The 17,319-nt window shown below is 37.4% G+C and overlaps 2 protein-coding genes across 4 annotated transcripts in view; one reads left to right on the forward strand and one right to left on the reverse strand.

Annotated features, from left to right (window-relative positions):
• Window positions 1–17,319, forward strand: part of LOC134796759 (brachyurin-like) — a 519,833-nt gene that overhangs the window by 150,127 nt on the left and 352,387 nt on the right. The gene's annotated exons all lie outside the window — the stretch shown is intronic.
• LOC134796701 (semaphorin-2A) overlaps window positions 1–17,319 on the reverse strand; it is a 415,353-nt gene that overhangs the window by 55,980 nt on the left and 342,054 nt on the right. The window lies entirely within an intron of this gene.

A 17,319-nucleotide genomic window follows, 5' to 3' on the forward strand; every position in this document is an offset into this window, starting at 1 on the left:
ATATAAATCAATGTGCCACATATAAAAATAATCTTTTATCGAGGTTTGAACTTCGATTTCATCCCTACTCACCCCATTTTACGGTACTAAGCCTTCTGCGTACTGTGAGTGACAGCGCACAATTTTCAAAATAAATGTTAAGCTTATGTGTAGGCAATGTGGAGACATGACTGTGTTTTATAAATAACCTATTGTTCAGTTCTGAAGACAGGTCACGTTCTGGGGTCGTCCAGCTCCTGTTCTGAAGTCTGTAGGTCGAACAAGGTCGAGGCTAACCAAGGTTGAGATACGTAAGAACGAATGTTTGCTCTCCGTATATCAATCGATCACACACGGCTCACGTTAATTTCGAACCTTTGAAACTAATAGATTACCCACAAGAACTTAACAGACTTAGAACTATTTAGAAGTTATCTAAGACTTTGTGATAAACCTAATATAACTACTCGTACAGTTCATTGATAAGAGTTGTGACTCCTTGAGATTGACTTGACAAAATTACTATTACGTATATACGTATAATGTTACAGTGAGTAAACATTAAACATGTAAATATTTAACTTGTTTTCTACGAAAGGTTTAATAATGTCGCTTAAACAACTTAAAAGGGCAATTTACCTCACGCAATCATGGGATACTGAGAAACCATAATTATTTAATTGTGAAAAATTACCTACTAGATAAATAAACAAAATCATTTTTAAGATTCTAATTTTGAAAACATTTTTATGGGTCGACTGTGTGTATATGTCAGACTATTCACATTTGATAACAAGGAAATCTTCAGTTGCCTACTGTGCGACGTTTTAAGTTATATTCAATTTGCAATCGAGCGCAGCGCGACCAGTTTCCCTCTTGGCAGACTTTCTAAACTGTTCTCCTATTTGCGCGCTCGGCGCTGTCGCCTGATAGAATACATTTTTCACGGCGCCGTCGTCTGCTCAGCCATGCAAGTTTCGACTGTACCTTGACGAGACGCAAAAGTATATGTGCTCTTTATAAATTCACTAGTTTTCCACTTCGGATGTCCCTCGGGTATCTTTCTTCTCAGCGAGAAGCCGACGTTATTCCGGGTTCTGCTGGTATTTTTCAAGGGCCGAATCAGATTAAAATAGAAATGTTATTCAGAGACTAAGATAGGTTTGGCTGCAGCGTAGAAAGGGTTAAGTTTTGATCATAGAATGAAATATAAAATTCTGATTGCAGTGCGTCTAGACATAGAAAGTTTAAGTGCCAAGCAATCTAAGTTGGATAAGTGCCCGCCAAAATTGATTACGACTCCTGTTGCATCCATAAACTTTCTACAAATTAATATAGACAAGTTTTCGAGGGAATATTTCGCTGCTCCGAATAGAGTTTGAATAGGGAATGCTACATCGGCAGCAGGGAATAGTCAGGTGTGGATGCAGAAATCAGTATTGCTCGCAGACGCGCCGTAGGGACAGAGTCGGCTGCAAGCTTGTTGTTGCATTTGCATACAGTGACGGCGATGTATGCGGCCGTATGTACGTATGCTAACGCAAGACTTGCCTGGAGACGTTGATTGGAAAACGGAGTAAGCTCAGTTTGGGGAGCGCTTCAAGTTGATTTATGGATTAGCTACGTTTTAGCTACGTTTTTAGCATTTGAGATACTTCTCTTTAGTCTCGCGTAGTTCCGTTGTTACACTTTTACAAATTTGAAATGCAAGTAGGTACACACAGCATTCATAGTGCTAAGTTTTTATTAGTGTTCCGTACAAAACTTTGTTCACGGAACACTTATTTAAGTTCGGAGCGTATGTAGACAATATTGGAAGAATGGAAATACTAAATACGTGCAATATGACACTAAAGAAATAAACATAATAAGATCCCAAGCACGTTTCTTAATAACGTGGAAATTGCTGTGATCTGCGATAGACTTAATAAAAATTCAGGCAATGAACCTACACATTACTATATTAGTCGGATAGACAGACATACGAAATGCATTGTCTTTTACGACCTCGTTATATTATATGACAGCGTTATTAGTCTACCAGCATCCATTAGAGACATCAATATGTTATGTGTTGTTTACGTGACAAAGCGAATGATGATTACATTGAGGTCATCAATATTTACTTCTTACTATAGTTCGTTTTTTTGGCATTAGAAAGATGGTAAGCGATCTTGACATGTCTTTTAATTGAGAAACGCTTTTTAAATATCAGTAACTATTACTTATGAAAACAGAAGAATATAGTAAATGATCGTATTAGATTCATAATTGTTACATATTTTCTGTGACTTATTTTTAAAACGTGTTTTTCAATTAAAAGACACATTAAGATTGTTTACCTTTTTTCTAATGCTAAAAATATGAACTATACTTGTGTGAAATTTAATAACATTATTTTCGATTACATTATTTACCTAACCTAACATAAATATAAAAGAAAAATACGGGTATGTACTCTGGCTTGCCCTTACCGATTTTTCTTTAAATTAATTTTGTTTTTACTAGTAATACTAGTTATTTAGTAATCAAGAACATTGTTCGAGTATTAGACTAATAAACTAGGCCTATGTAAAAAATCATCCTCTTCAGATCTACGTGAATAAAGGTGACAGTCCATTTCCAACGACAGCTGCACTACTGTTGCGACGTTACTGTCATTCATTGTCTTGTCACTCATTTTACTATGGAAATTGACAATAACATCGACGTGTTGGAGCAGTAGTGTAGCTGCGGTCGAAATATGGAATGTTAGCTTAAGGGTAACATTCCAACTCTGACCGCAGCTGCACTACTAGTACGAAACGCGTCGGTGTTATTGACAATTTCCATAGTAAAATGAATGGTAGTGCTGCTGTCGTTGGAAATGGGCTGTCACCTTACGATGAAATAATACGTGACGTGTACATCCTCCTTGGTTCAAAAAGACATCTACGTGTCGACTTCAAATATTTGTGTCGATACAAGTGCAGTGCAGGCTTCGGGAACATTGGAACAAATAAGTACATTCGACGTCAAAGATATGTTCACACTTTTGCACTTTACTCCTTTGTAATAAGGCGAAAAATGTATATATATCTTTGACGTCGACTGTACATTTCATCGCACTGTCAACAGATGCCAGTACAGTCGCCATCAGATATATCGAAGCGGCCAAAGTGCTCACAAATATCTGAACACGCCTCTATTGTCAAGGCGTTAGAGTGCGTGTTCAGATATTTTTGAGCACCACGGCCGCTCCGATATATCTGATGGCGTCTGTACCTAACCTTTTAAATCCACCGGATAGAACTAATCTCAGTTAATTAAAGGTTAGTATTTAAACAAGCAGATTGAATGTACGGTTGAATGGAGGAATATTTAAAATGTTAGGAGGTAGTCCTATAATTATAGGAAAACGTCAAATAAAGAACTGAAGAAGCTGTTTGAGTGAATTGCAAAAAAATTGTACTTAGTTAAGCACCTGTAATTAGTCTAAAGTTAATTGGTTCCATTGTGTTACAACAGTTAAGCCATTTCTATTTAAGTTACATGCTGCAAAGCCAATAGTTTGCCCATGACTCAAAGCCAGAGATTAAAACATGATGCTATGATAATAAAAACGTGATATCAATGACAAAAACATCGAATAGACTGGAATCGAAACTTTAATGAACATGTAATTTTATTGAAAAAGCAATCACTTTAATATGAAACTTTTAATAATATATAATTTTGCCCATTCATTTTATAGCAACCAAACTATATCAAAATAAGTACTTTAATCTATTATTGACTATTATTTGTCTATCAAAATATACCTAGCCGACTGACATTCACATAATGGATTCTTGTACGTATATTCGCTAGCATTCGGCGTCGGCATGAAGCGTACATATTTGAGCACGGCCGGCGCTATCTTTCACTGCGGCTGTCAGAATCATATTCGGTGACGATGCATTTTTCATCATCCAATCCCGCACGATGACAATGAAGTAAGAATTGTTTTGTATGATATGCCTTTGAAATGGCGAGGTACGTGGCTACGGTGCAGGCTACGTAGCGTGTAGCGCTCGTAGCAGTTTCTGTTCTATAAAACGAGTTCAAACGCAGCGCGCGGTTATTGGGTTTGGTTCGCGAGATAAATTTCATATGATAAATCATGTTTTAAATGATTTTGTTGATAAAACGATAAATATGACATGATAGTTTGCAGTGGCTTTGCGTTCTGTTATTTTGGTTAACTCAATAAAGCTCAGCTAAATAAATACGCAGCAGGTGTTATGATTATATTGATTATACGCATGCCGCATGGCTTGGTTTACTCTTCTGCAAAAGATCTGTAGGATAACCTTCTCAATTGTGTAAACAAACCAGTATAACCAGTTTGGTGGGAATCAAGTCATATGGGCACATCACTGTCATAATGCACACCAAAACAACACGTTCCTGTAAACCTAATCAACACAGACACTTCGCAACCGCACTGCCTCATTTCGCGGTGAGTTCAAAGCGAACGCAATCGCCGGCTAATCAGTAGGCAGTGGTCTAGTAATAAGCAAAACTATAATTACTCGCCGCGCTATCAAGATCCGAACACACGCGAACAGTTTAGGCCGCGACACGACAACGGAACCACCCGACCTGACAGGAGTAACCTAATGCTTTGTTTACATTTTTTTAGTCTAAAGTGGGGGATAGTACGACCAATAATATTACGAACTAGCGAGCCGCCCCGGCTTCGCACGGGTTAAACAAAACCGTAACAAAATATCCACCTAAACCTTCCTCAAGAATCACTCTCTTGATAGGTGAAAACCGCGTGAAAATCCGTTCAGTATTCGTTTTTGAGTTTATCACAAACATACATACCATCAGGCGGGCCGTATGCTTGTTTGCCACCGATGTGGTATAAAAAAAATACCTACACGCGGACTGACGCGGCGGGGGACTTTGTTTTATAAGGTGTAGTGATACTGTAATTGTATCATTACTAGAAGGTATTTATCATTTATAATTAACTCGCTATAATTAGTTGATTAATTACGTTAATGAAATACTTTGATACCTACATATTTCTTTTGCCCGCAAATAACCACTAATCTTGAATAAAATTAAACATGTTTATGTACCTTTACCTACAAGCTACATGATTACCGACCAAATAAAAATTAACTGCCATGAATACCGCACTATTATTTATCCAAATGAAGATTGCCTGTCGTGCCTACAACAAATAAACCAACAAAGCGATTTTGTTTCAAATTAGGGCAAAATTCCTTCTTTGACTTTACTAATCTGATTCATAAGCCTGTGAAAACTTTTGCCATTTTTCGGACCGTGAATGTACGAAGGAAACATGGCTTCATTGGGGTAATTGTTTTATCGCATGAGGCAACACCGGCCGGTAGGTACCTACCGCGGAGCGCACAGCTGGAGTTCAAAGGAAGAAAGTTATAATAAACCGTAGCACGCTCCACAGATCGTATCGCACCAAATTATTTTGGTCAAGGATAGTTTAAGCAAACAACGTTCTCTGTTTCGAGGGTATAACAATAATTTCCGAGTTCCCCACTGCTTCGAATATCCTATGCGGGTCACACCGCTCGGTCTCTGTGGAGTACGCTTTATTGTCAGTTATAATAAAACAATGTTGCTTTGTACTTGGATCACTCCTACCTTATCTGTACAAATAATAAAACAAATTGTCTAAAAGCCTGTTGCCAAGCTGTTATTTATAACAGAAACTTCAAAGGAACAGTGTGAATCATTTAATAAATAAAACGAACCTAGTTCTTTGAAATATTGGAAAAGCAAATAAAATTATAGCTGTGTAATATCAGACAACATTAGAACCAAGAAAGAACTTAATATTTCAGACTGTGTTGTGTTCTTCTATTGAAAAAACCAATACTGTATTGAATGAATGAATGAATAAAGCTTTATTAATTCCATACAGGTTGAATTTTAAATAAACGTAGGAATACTGTATTATTAATAATTTATTATACTCAAATTAAACACGAAATAGACTTTACTTCAGAATTCATATATAACGTAGCCACTTCTTGTAGACAGGAAGGGTTCCCGATATTTCATGTCATAAATATCGTAGGTACGTTATTTAAACATTACGTAGAACACACTTATTTACAATAGCCACAGAACAGAAAGAATTATCATTAAAAAAAAACAATTGAATTCATAACGATAATCTGAGCATCGGCAGCCGTTCACACATCAGTCACAATCCTCGTAAATATCGTGACATCGGCAACGGCGCGTTTCCTAAGCAAAGCGTGCGCCATCGTTTCCCTTGATGGATTACATGGCGATTACCGCCGACAGGAAATCCGCGTATTTTTCATTTGGCAATTGTAACCGTAGGTAATGGGCCCGATATGAAAATATCGTTCTACACGGCACCGATTAGATTAACGGCACACAATTGGCTTACATGGAAACTTGGCCCATTAGCTTGCGGTGTTCTTGCCTGGCTTAGAGGATATAACCAACGGAGACGCCATGTCTAAAATTTTCGGTACAAAATAGTCTGCCGTTTTTTGCGGGGGAGGGGCACATCAAATGTATAGGTACGTCATGTCAGATAAACGTCAGTCCATACATATGGTTGACATGTGGTTGACCATTGGCCGCCTATTTTCGACAGAGGGGAACGCCTGTTGATGGCGGCTCCATTGTTAATTACTCCGAGTTGCCTGGTTTGGAATGAGCGGTGGTATTTGTTTTGAATAAATATTTTCGGTGATGTGAATTTTTTGAAATATTTTTCAAATAGAAAATTGTCGTTTTGAATATTGATAGTATTTACGATCCCTTATGATTTTCTTTTAAAGTGGATTTTAAATCGGAATATTGCCGTTAATAAAAACAAAGATAGAATATATTGAGATAATTTCAATAAAATATACATACACTATTGGGCTTTTTACTCTCTAGGCTTATAAAAACCGTTGAAAACCTATTGGGTTGTTTATTATATTGTAATAATTTACATACGCACAATAAATAAAATGTAATAATTTCAGGCGCGATGACTTTGAGTCATGACATGACCTATCATTGAACCCTAGATGCAACTAATTGCCTGAAAAACAAATTATCAAAATTTAAATTTTCAATGTGTAGGTATCTTTTTATAAGTAGGCAATAGTTGAATGGACATACTTGTTGAATAAAATACTTTGAACCACAAACTATACAACTGTGTAATCGCGATTGATCAAGATTGCATTCAAAATTGGGTTCTACACTCCACAAGTCCGCACCAACCTGAATTCATCGATAGCTATCAATAATCATCGCTTTCAATCGGCAACAAGGGGTCAATTCCCAAATTAAATATTGACTTGTTATTAGGTTATTTTATGCGCATTTGTTTATGCTAACCCAAAGACGATGACACCGAGAGACACAGTAATGATGGCCCAGGTTTTCGGTGGCAAATATACCTCGGATTAATTTAAAGTCGCCTGCCGGCCATTCCTATTTCTGTTATCGCCTCTGTCTTTATCAATAGCATGGACGATACCAAATTAAATATTTTGTATGCTTACCTGTACTAATATGCTACCCAAGGACAAGTTTAAAGTGCTCTGTGCGAAATGATACGGGTTTGGCAAAGGGAATAAAGGGAGTGGATAGAAATGAGAATGCATAATTTATTGGTGTTGTTTCATTTCAACATTTTGGACACGTTCAGTTGTATCTACTAACTTTATTTAAGTTTTGAATTAAAATGTTACCGTTTTAAAAGATAGTAACTATATGCCTGCTTACTACTTTAATATTTTACAAATGTAATGCACCGTCTACAAAATATTTAGCGTTAAATCTTCGTGTTTTGTATTAGTCCATATGTGTGTGGTCCTTTTTCGAAATTTGATTTATTCCATTATAAGATTTAAAGTATCTAGCCCGAAAATGTAATGAAACCCCACCGCTCACGGTTAATCTGTACCCCTAGCACGAGTACGCCGCGGCAGTATCTCGCTAGTCTAGGCTAGTCAAAGTCATTTCGTCTCGTTGAACAGAAACTTGAACCTGTCCGACGGCCACACGTAGGTATTCACGCAGCTGCGATATAAGATTTGAGTCACGACCGCGAACGAACTCGAAGTGAGTTAGCTAGTTAATCGGTACACGTGTCGAGATAATGTACTGGGGGGTTATTCCAATTAGTTACTGAACGCTGGCGAATAGAATGCCCAGGCAAACTACTGAAAGTAAACAGGGATGTTGAGAGTTGCTCTAGTTTATCTGACAGCTTAGCATGACTTGCGTTGTCGTTGTCGTGGTCGACACCACGCTTGCAGTCGCGCTTGACATATGAAGTCGCGCGCGACAACCCGAGTCATGCTAAGGGGTCTGAGCATCCGACTAGTTTACGTTCGGTAAGCAATGAATATCGCAGATTTCTAAGTGCGGAAGCTGATCACGCCTTTGTTAAATCCAGTATACGCACATTTTTACGTATTTTGTTGCGTATAATATAAATGTTATGACATACTGGTAGAATTCCTTCAAATTTCCTTTTGATGACAGCTTGACAGCCATTTTCAAGATACTCTGTTTCGTGGAAGCAAAATAAATATCGAATGTACATAATAATATAAACTTTGATTTGTATCTATTAAAATTTAAAATAACCGCCGTATTTCTACTGATAAATGGGTGACCAAAGTTAATCTCAACACCTTAATGTTAAAATTACCGGAAAGTAGTTTCTTTACCTAGTCTACTTATTGGCCTCGGGAGGACAAATAAAAACATTTTAGTAGCTTTAAAAATATTCTACAATATTGCCTAAAACTTTTGTTGTACCCAATAATTCGGTCCGTTAAACAATTTACGATAATAAATTAAGAAAGTTTTTACAAGTCGACTCGCGGGGCTTAATCAGCTTTTATGACCTTAAAGAAAAGCTAATAAGTAACAGAAAATGTTGTTAAAACATAAAGTAGCTCTCGAGGCGGCGGGTAATTCAGCAGAGTCGATGAAACTTAGGAGCGATTAAACCAGTGTCGTAAAAGGAAACCGAGTAATCTCATACGAACCGTAATAAAGTATTAACGCGAGACCCCGCCTTCAGCTCGCGCTTAAAGGACAGTATTTTGAAATAACACAGTATGACCTGACCATGCCCGATCCGAACTTTAAGATACGTCAATTGATAGATCTAGAAACGATATGGATTAGATGTGTCAGTGTCAAAAGTGACGTTTTTGTTTGAAGAAACGCTATATGAACTGACGTATCTTAAAGTTTGAATCGGGCCGTAAGTTTCTAATAATTACTACAGGTACTTTGTCAAAGCCCGTTTTAGCAGCATCTCAAAATTCTCAGTTCTCGGCCACTGCTGCGGAAAGCGACAACGAAATGTAATAGAATGAGAGGTATAGATCTTGAACATATAAAATAATATTGCTTTTACCAATAAATGTTCTGATTCTGAAGTATTTATCAGTATCAGTGTCCCTGAACTAGCTATTAGATATTCATCACTAAGTACTTGTTCAAATTTTTAGTTTTATTTCTCAATAATTTGTACAGTATCATTTAGTAAGTACCTACTATATAGTAATACCGCATACCTTACCGAATATAAATGTCAAATTCAATTAAAAGATTAGCATACGTTTTGACAAGTTCCTTTCTACGAATAATACTATTTGTGTCAGATAAGTAGTAGCTTTCCATTTACTTTGTTGTATTCTGAACTATTTAAATTGAAGGCATATTTCCTTGCGTGCGCGTGATTGTTTAATTAAACTTACCTACTTTTTCATAAATTTTACACGTACATTTTAACTTGTAGTGCTATGAAAAGCAAAGAATTTATCGCGTCGTAACTTGCTTTATATCTTATCTTATAAACTTGGCTTTTACGGAGATTATTACTCACGCCAGCAGGTGAAAATAAATTAATGTAAATATTAATTAGGCGGTTAGACATCTGGCAGTGTTTAATAGGAAGGCACGCGGCACGAGGTGTTCCATAAAGCGAGCCTTCTCGAGACTGACAGATTACCTGAATACCGCCCTTTACTGCTTATTAACTTCACTTTATGAACTCACTCTGCTCTGTACCACAATTTCGGAGATGCATGCTAGCAATTTATAACTCCCGTGTTACGTATTTACACAGAATTAACGAGACACCGCGTCCCGAATTAAGCAAATACTCCGCGAATATTGATCTCAAGAAACACGGAAAAATGCTAAGATAAAAAGCTAACAATATCGTAAACATTCTTGCTGCTGTTACGGAAAACTTCAGCGATTTAAAAATGAGCTACATTATTCGCTCGACTGAGGCTCCGGGTATTGGAGACCGATATTACGACTATATTTTCCGTTCAAATAATCAAAGTTTTGCTATGTTTAAGAGAAAAAAGTTTTTTTAGGGGAACAATAGTTCGTATAATTTTATGGCCTTATGCCACGGCTACTAGGTAAACAGTTACCCTACCGTTACCCTAGCGACCAGATTTCGATTAACCAATAAAAAGTTTGATATGCCAGCATTGGGCGCTTTGGGGAAGAACTCACTGTTAGTCATTGTAATCCTTTTTTCCATTCATCTTCGCAGACACGGAAAGGCTTTCTCGGTAGCGCGGACTAATTCTGAATGCACCTCCAATCGTAAAAGAAGTCGTAAAGAAGCGAGTCTCCCCTCGAATCGATGCACGGGAATCAAGGAACAAATAGTTGATTTCTTATTGGTTTCCACCCAGACTCAAGATTGAAAATTCGCCATAAAGACATTGGGACACGCCTGGCCGGATTAAAGGGGAAACTAATAAAGAAAAGTTTTGCGACACCGTATTTTTACCAAATGCGCTCTTAAAACTTTCAAGTCTTTATTAGTTTTGCGATGGTAATAGTGGAAAATCCAAGTGTTGGACGTATTTTCCTGAAACTCTGATGAAACAAAGTCTGAGTTTATGCATTAAACCGGCTCCAGCGAATATATTTTGATATCTACGGTTTTGAAATTGACCGAGCCGCTCAGCGTTTCCTTCATATAAAACGTCTCTGAGTTACGTATCCAAGTGGAAGTACGTTTTAATAACGTTGTTTGTATTTGGGGAAGAGCACGTACATAAATATCAAATAGCTTTTAGCGCGTGATAAAATGTTAGCGAATCCGTCGCTGAGAGCGGAAAAAATTATGAAATACTGCGCCTCGGTGACACAAGCAAATAGTGACTTCAAAGATGAGATAATAAAGACAAAACACAACACTAAACATTCTCGAAAAACATGTCGGAGCGAGCAGGCTTTGAATAGGAGACGGGTAATGTGAATTTTATTTACATAAATTATCTCACGGCGGAATGATGTGTACTCGAGGCGAGAGAGCCTTAAAGGGTTGTTTGTTTGCGCAACACTACGGTGATCGCCTATTGGGAATAATTTACGGGCGCCATTTGTAAACAAAAGGTTCAATAATTACTTCACACTATGTACCTAAATACTTGTGAACTTATTGTTTTATATTAAACAAAAATAAATAAGCGCGTTAACAAATGAGGCGATCCGCAGCAGAACCAAAGTAACCGATGTAGCCCTCCGAATCGCTAAACTTAAGTGGCAGTGGGCGGGGCACATTGCCCGTAGAACCGATGGCCGTTGGGGCGGAAAGGTTCTCGAGTGGCGACCACGTACCGGAAGGCGCAACGTGGGTAGACCCCCCACAAGGTGGACTGACGACCCGGTTAAGGTCGCAGGAGTCCGCTGGATGCGGGTAGCGCAAGACCGGTCATTGTGGCACTCTTTGGGGGAGGCCTATGTCCAGCAGTGGACGTCCTCTGGCTGATATGATGATGATGATGAAATAAGCGCGTTCGCTGTTGAATTTCTGCAGCATCTTGAAGCAGTGGGGAGATACTCCTGACTTCGGGCAAACTCGGATCCGTTCGGCTCAGCATTGCTCCAAGCAATTATTAGGGTTGACACAACTTGACGTCCCTTTGCATGCGCGACCACAGATAAGATAATGACTTGAATTTTGACAACACTCAATAGCCGAAAAGGATAGTGCCATAAGTTAGAAAGGGATATCATAATTCGACCCTGAATCGCTGTCAAACTTCGGTTTTGTAGGAAGTGTCCTTTCTGTACGGTAGTGCGATTACTTATTCTGTGCTTGAAGTACGTACATACGCCTCGACTCATCGTTCGGCAAAATATTAAGGTATATAAAATTTTATTACGGACGTTACCCCCTTACCCTGTTCTCTATAAACATTTTCTGTGTCGCGCTCCCCTCGGCCGAGACGTTCTTTCGCCTGTGCCTTATTTCCCTCTAATGCCACATTCGCGTCTTAATAACGAATGGTATTATGTTACAAACGCTCGCATTGTTTGATTTTCAATCTCTCGAGATTGCAGATCCCTCCGCTAATGGGCCGTTCTCGGAAAATGGAATTTTTGAAACACTATATCGAGAGGCTCAGCTTTATTCCGTATTATTTAAACTTCTTATTTATTATTCGAGCACCACTTTTAGCGCGAGCTATTTATAATATTCCATCAATTTGAATAGGTAAAATCATTGAATATTATCAGCTTCAATGATATGTTTGATCGTGATCGGTGTGAGAGCAGACGAGTGGAATATGCATAAAATATGAACTTTGATGCAGGAAAGAATGCCTTATTTCATAATTTTATATCAATGCGATTATTTAAATTTGTTTAACTTCTATTCTATTTATAAATTTGTCTCACTAGCTTTGTATTTAATGCTTTGATGACACTAGCGGATATAGTAAATAGGACATTTCCTACATAAATAGATCAAGATTCCAAAAAGATCTGTCTTGTCTTGTTCATCAGGTCGAGGTTTGGCCACCATAACTACCTCAACTGTTTACATAAATTTGCATAAAATAGGCATATCATGGCAACGTTATGGACGATTATTTTGATGAAACTCATGTGCTTATAAAAGTTAACGGGTGACATTTATGAACAAATACCCGTATTTTGGCTTATTCGAACTACACATACACTGGCATAGTAGCTCGGTGTCGTAGCTTAGGGCTTATTATTCCACCTGTCCAATGTGTATTTTGTCTCACATTTTACTTAATGAGAGAGTGAGACGCAATGACATTGGACAAGATGGAATACCACCCTTACGCCCGTCAGAGAACAAGTCACAATTTGGCGCGGGGAACGTCGAACAAGTGAGTTGCACCGATAGCAATCTGGGCGGTAATCGGTGACAATCTGCGCGCGGCACGTATCAGGGTTGCCAGTTTATAGTTTATTTCTTAGAATAAAAACTTTACATATTTTCCTTAGCAAAACCTGACCAAACTAAGAAAAATAAAAATTACTAAAATATTATGATTAAAAACCACCACCAACAACAAACAACAACAACGTACCAGAAATGGGTATGTGTCCTCACAAGCCAAAATACATTTACCAAACTTTTTCGAATTGTCAGCACAATTGGCACAGATTACTAAATAATTCAATTTCAAAACCACTGTAACTAAGATTTTCCTGATTTGACCCCTTTTAAATCACATGAATTTGAACTAAGTCTATTTTTACTAATGAATATAATATTATGTATATAACTCAGTAAAATATTTTTTAACAAGCAGTTTAACTAAATTTGTTACGAATTTTTGTGAAGATATAATGAGAAGTAGGTAGTAAAATTATGAAAATCTATTGAGCTTTAATTAATAAAAATAAGTATTTAAGTACATATTACCAAAACGCGATTATCTTAATAACTGCATGATCACAAACGCAATGTCAAGATTCTATCGTGACTTTCCAGCTAGATGTAGTATTTGTTTGAAAATCACACATTGAAAAAGTCACGCGCCTAGTAAGCATAATGAATCGAGAAGCTCTCAGTTTGGGCACGGTGATTAAGTGAGTTGCACCGATAGCAATCTGGGTGATAATGGACGAAAATCCGCGGAAAGCACGACTTAGGGTTGCCGAAATATTTTTTATGCGGGTGTATTGATGCGGTTCCTGATTTGCAATAAATAAACCGAATAATTCATGCAAGTTGCCAGTCATTGGTTAGACGATTAATCAAGGCTTATGAATAAAGTGTAATCAATAATTATGTAGGTAGTTATATTTTACGAAACTTACAGATAAAATGGACAAGTACAGTCAAGAGATTAGAAAATATGAGAATAGAATTTTGATAAAAATGTACTTGTTTGAGCTGCTCTTAATTATGTAGGTATACTTGTATTTTTCAGTTCCATTTAATATGTATGTTTACCGTGCCTACCTTTAGAAAGTAATCGCATTACATTATATCCCGCAATATTATAAGGCCTTCGTTACAAAATCTTCCAGAACTACCTACCTATTTCTATAAATATTAATTTACAATATTTTGGACTACACACTTCTCAAAAGTTATCGACAAGAAATCGCTCTTTAGATTGAAGGCCATCAGTTGTACACCATTTCATAGTTATAGCAATAGTGACTTAATAACAGCAACAACGGGGCAATAAATAACATTTGTATAGTATTGCAGGTGAGTGAATTGCAAAAAAATTGTATATAGTTAAGCACTTGTAATTAGTCTAAAGTTAATTGATTCCCTTGTGTTACCACAGCCATTCCTATTTAAGTTAGATGCATGAAAGTGTGTAATGCTATAGACTTATATGTGTGCGAATTAAGTAACACAAATTAATCAATTAAGACACAATTGCTCAATGAATCAATTAAAACACAGCTTCTTATCTGCGCTTACTTACTTAAAAATTTTTTGCAATTCACTCAGGTAATACAGTCGCACGGCAGCCCTGTTTCCTTCGCGGCCTCAATCCCAGCAGTTGGTCGCTCCACGCTTATTGACGGCGCCGGTGCCGGCTATGGATACCCCGATATTGATACCTGTTTGTCTTACAACCGCCATATTGGCCAAGGTATCGTCATATTGTTTTATTTTCCCTATTGCCTCGCGTTCGCGGATATAACTATTGATGCCGCGTCGGCGTTTGTGCCGGTTCAATAAGCCGACTTGAATAGCTTTGTTTTTGTAGTTATGATAATATCCGATTTTCATGTTTTGTTCCAGATGTTTCTTTTATATATTCAGATTAATCGTAAATTGGCAAAGATTTCATATCGCTGTTTTCCGTAACTATTATAAATGACATGACCTAGATATTACTTAATATACTTTTAAAAGTAGAATAATAATTCTAAATGGAAACTCTTCATTTCTCCTTTTGATTAGTAATTTTTTTATGATATTGAAGGCGAGCGAGCAGACGAATGAAATGAAGGATTGTTGACTTTTCAATAGGGAAGAGAAAAATAAATAAGTTAATTTACAAGTTTACAAGTTTACTGGTTTGTAAGAAGTTTTTTGCGTGTCACCCTAACTGGTTCAGTGATTTTGTAGCAATAAAGCCGCGGTCGAATGGATACCCAAACTTCGCTAATAGGGTTTCCGGAATGTACCCTCGAAACAACTTGATAAAGAAAAACATTTTTTTTATAAAATCTAAATATGTTGATACGTGTATTTTTGCTACTGAAATTTCTGTTGAAGATAAATTAGGTATACAAATAATCGGACAAAGAGGAAGTGCCATATGACTGAGTAACAAGTGAAATGATTAGCATTATTATTTTATTATTCTAATCGAAATGACATTATCAATTTTATTATGTGCTATTTATTTTCTATATTATTGACATGTTTTAAAATTACTTTTTTTCTGTTTTAATTGGTTTGATACTGTGTATCCACTACTGCATGGACTATTCCTTAATTCGCAATAAAGATATTGAGTAAGTATTGAGTATTAAGGATGACTCACGTTGATAACATCGTATGAAATGAAAGAACGCACCAAAAGTATCTTCCACCCTCGAACACTTTTCCAAATAGTCATATATCTCGTGAGTTTGCATTGGAAAATATCTGCAACAATTTAATTGATCTATATCTCTATTTGTTTAACTAGCAAAGAATACTCAATACTTTTGACGCGTAATACACTAATTTTGATGCTGACTGAACACCCATGAGTCTTGAAAACAAAATAATTAATTAGCCTTTGACATTTTTAGATTTGTGACTAATATGACAACACCTCAAGTCAGGGCAGACACATCTATTAAATCTTTATGCATGTATACTTCCTACATATTTTAGTAAAGTTTCATCCTCTGATCCTAGTAAAACAAGTGCGAGTCGGACTCGCGCACGAAGGGTTCCGTACCATAATGCAAAAAACAAAACAAAAAAAAAAGCAAAAAAAAACGGTCACCCATCCAAATACTGACCACTCCCGACGTTGCTTAACTTTGGTCAAAAATCACGTTTGTTGTATGGGAGCCCCATTTAAATCTTTATTTTATTCTGTTTTTAGTATTTGTTGTTATAGCGGCAACAGAAATACATCATCTGTGAAAATTTCAACTGTCTAGCTATCACGGTTCGTGAGATACAGCCTGGTGACAGACGGACGGACGGACGGACGGACGGACGGACGGACGGACGGACGGACGGACGGACAGCGTAGTCTTAGTAATAGGGTCCCGTTTTACCCTTTGGGTACGGAACCCTAAAAAACGAAATCTGAACTATTGGCGGGTTGTTATTATTTACTGTCAAAGCGATCAATCGATCGACGTCGTTCGCCTGATGTGGTAAATTTAGTACAATTGATCGACAAATAATTGATGATCCATCAAAGTCGATTGCGTGGGAGTGGTCACACTTGATTCCCTAAACAAAAACCAAAATAAATCTTGAATTCGACTATTATTGCACATCGATACTTTTTCTTCCATGAGCGAACGTTATTGGGATTACAGTCGTTCGACCGTAAAAGAAAATCAGTGACCGAAGTTACCTTCCGCATTTCACACCCTCGTACTAAAAGTTTATTGAAAAATAAATATTTTAATGCTAACCAATCGCCCTAAGGTTTCCAGGTAAATCTCCGCACCTTTTCTCCTCGCTAGATAGTGACACCGGCGGTTTGGAAGAAATATTCGGGGCTATCCACCGCGTACAATCCTATTGCAGTTCATGCTCGGTGAACTGGAAAAAGTATATGGGGAGGCTAAGGTCGGCGTCGATTCTTTTATTGCCAGCGAATCAATAAGATGCGTGACGCGATAGTGTTCAAGGAGCGTAAGGAGCATAATAATATAGAGAATCCTGGAGACAATCCTGACAACTTATCTTTTGGGTTCGAAAACCTTTATTGGAATCATGATGACCCGTGTCTGGACACTCGGTGTGTAGGTGCATTCATCTGCAGAGAGAAGTGACCCCCCTCCCAGCATAGAAATTTGTTTACAGGGGGGGGG

This window comes from Cydia splendana, chromosome 14, assembly GCF_910591565.1.
Source record: "Cydia splendana chromosome 14, ilCydSple1.2, whole genome shotgun sequence".
Taxonomy (NCBI): Eukaryota; Metazoa; Arthropoda; class Insecta; order Lepidoptera; family Tortricidae; genus Cydia; species Cydia splendana.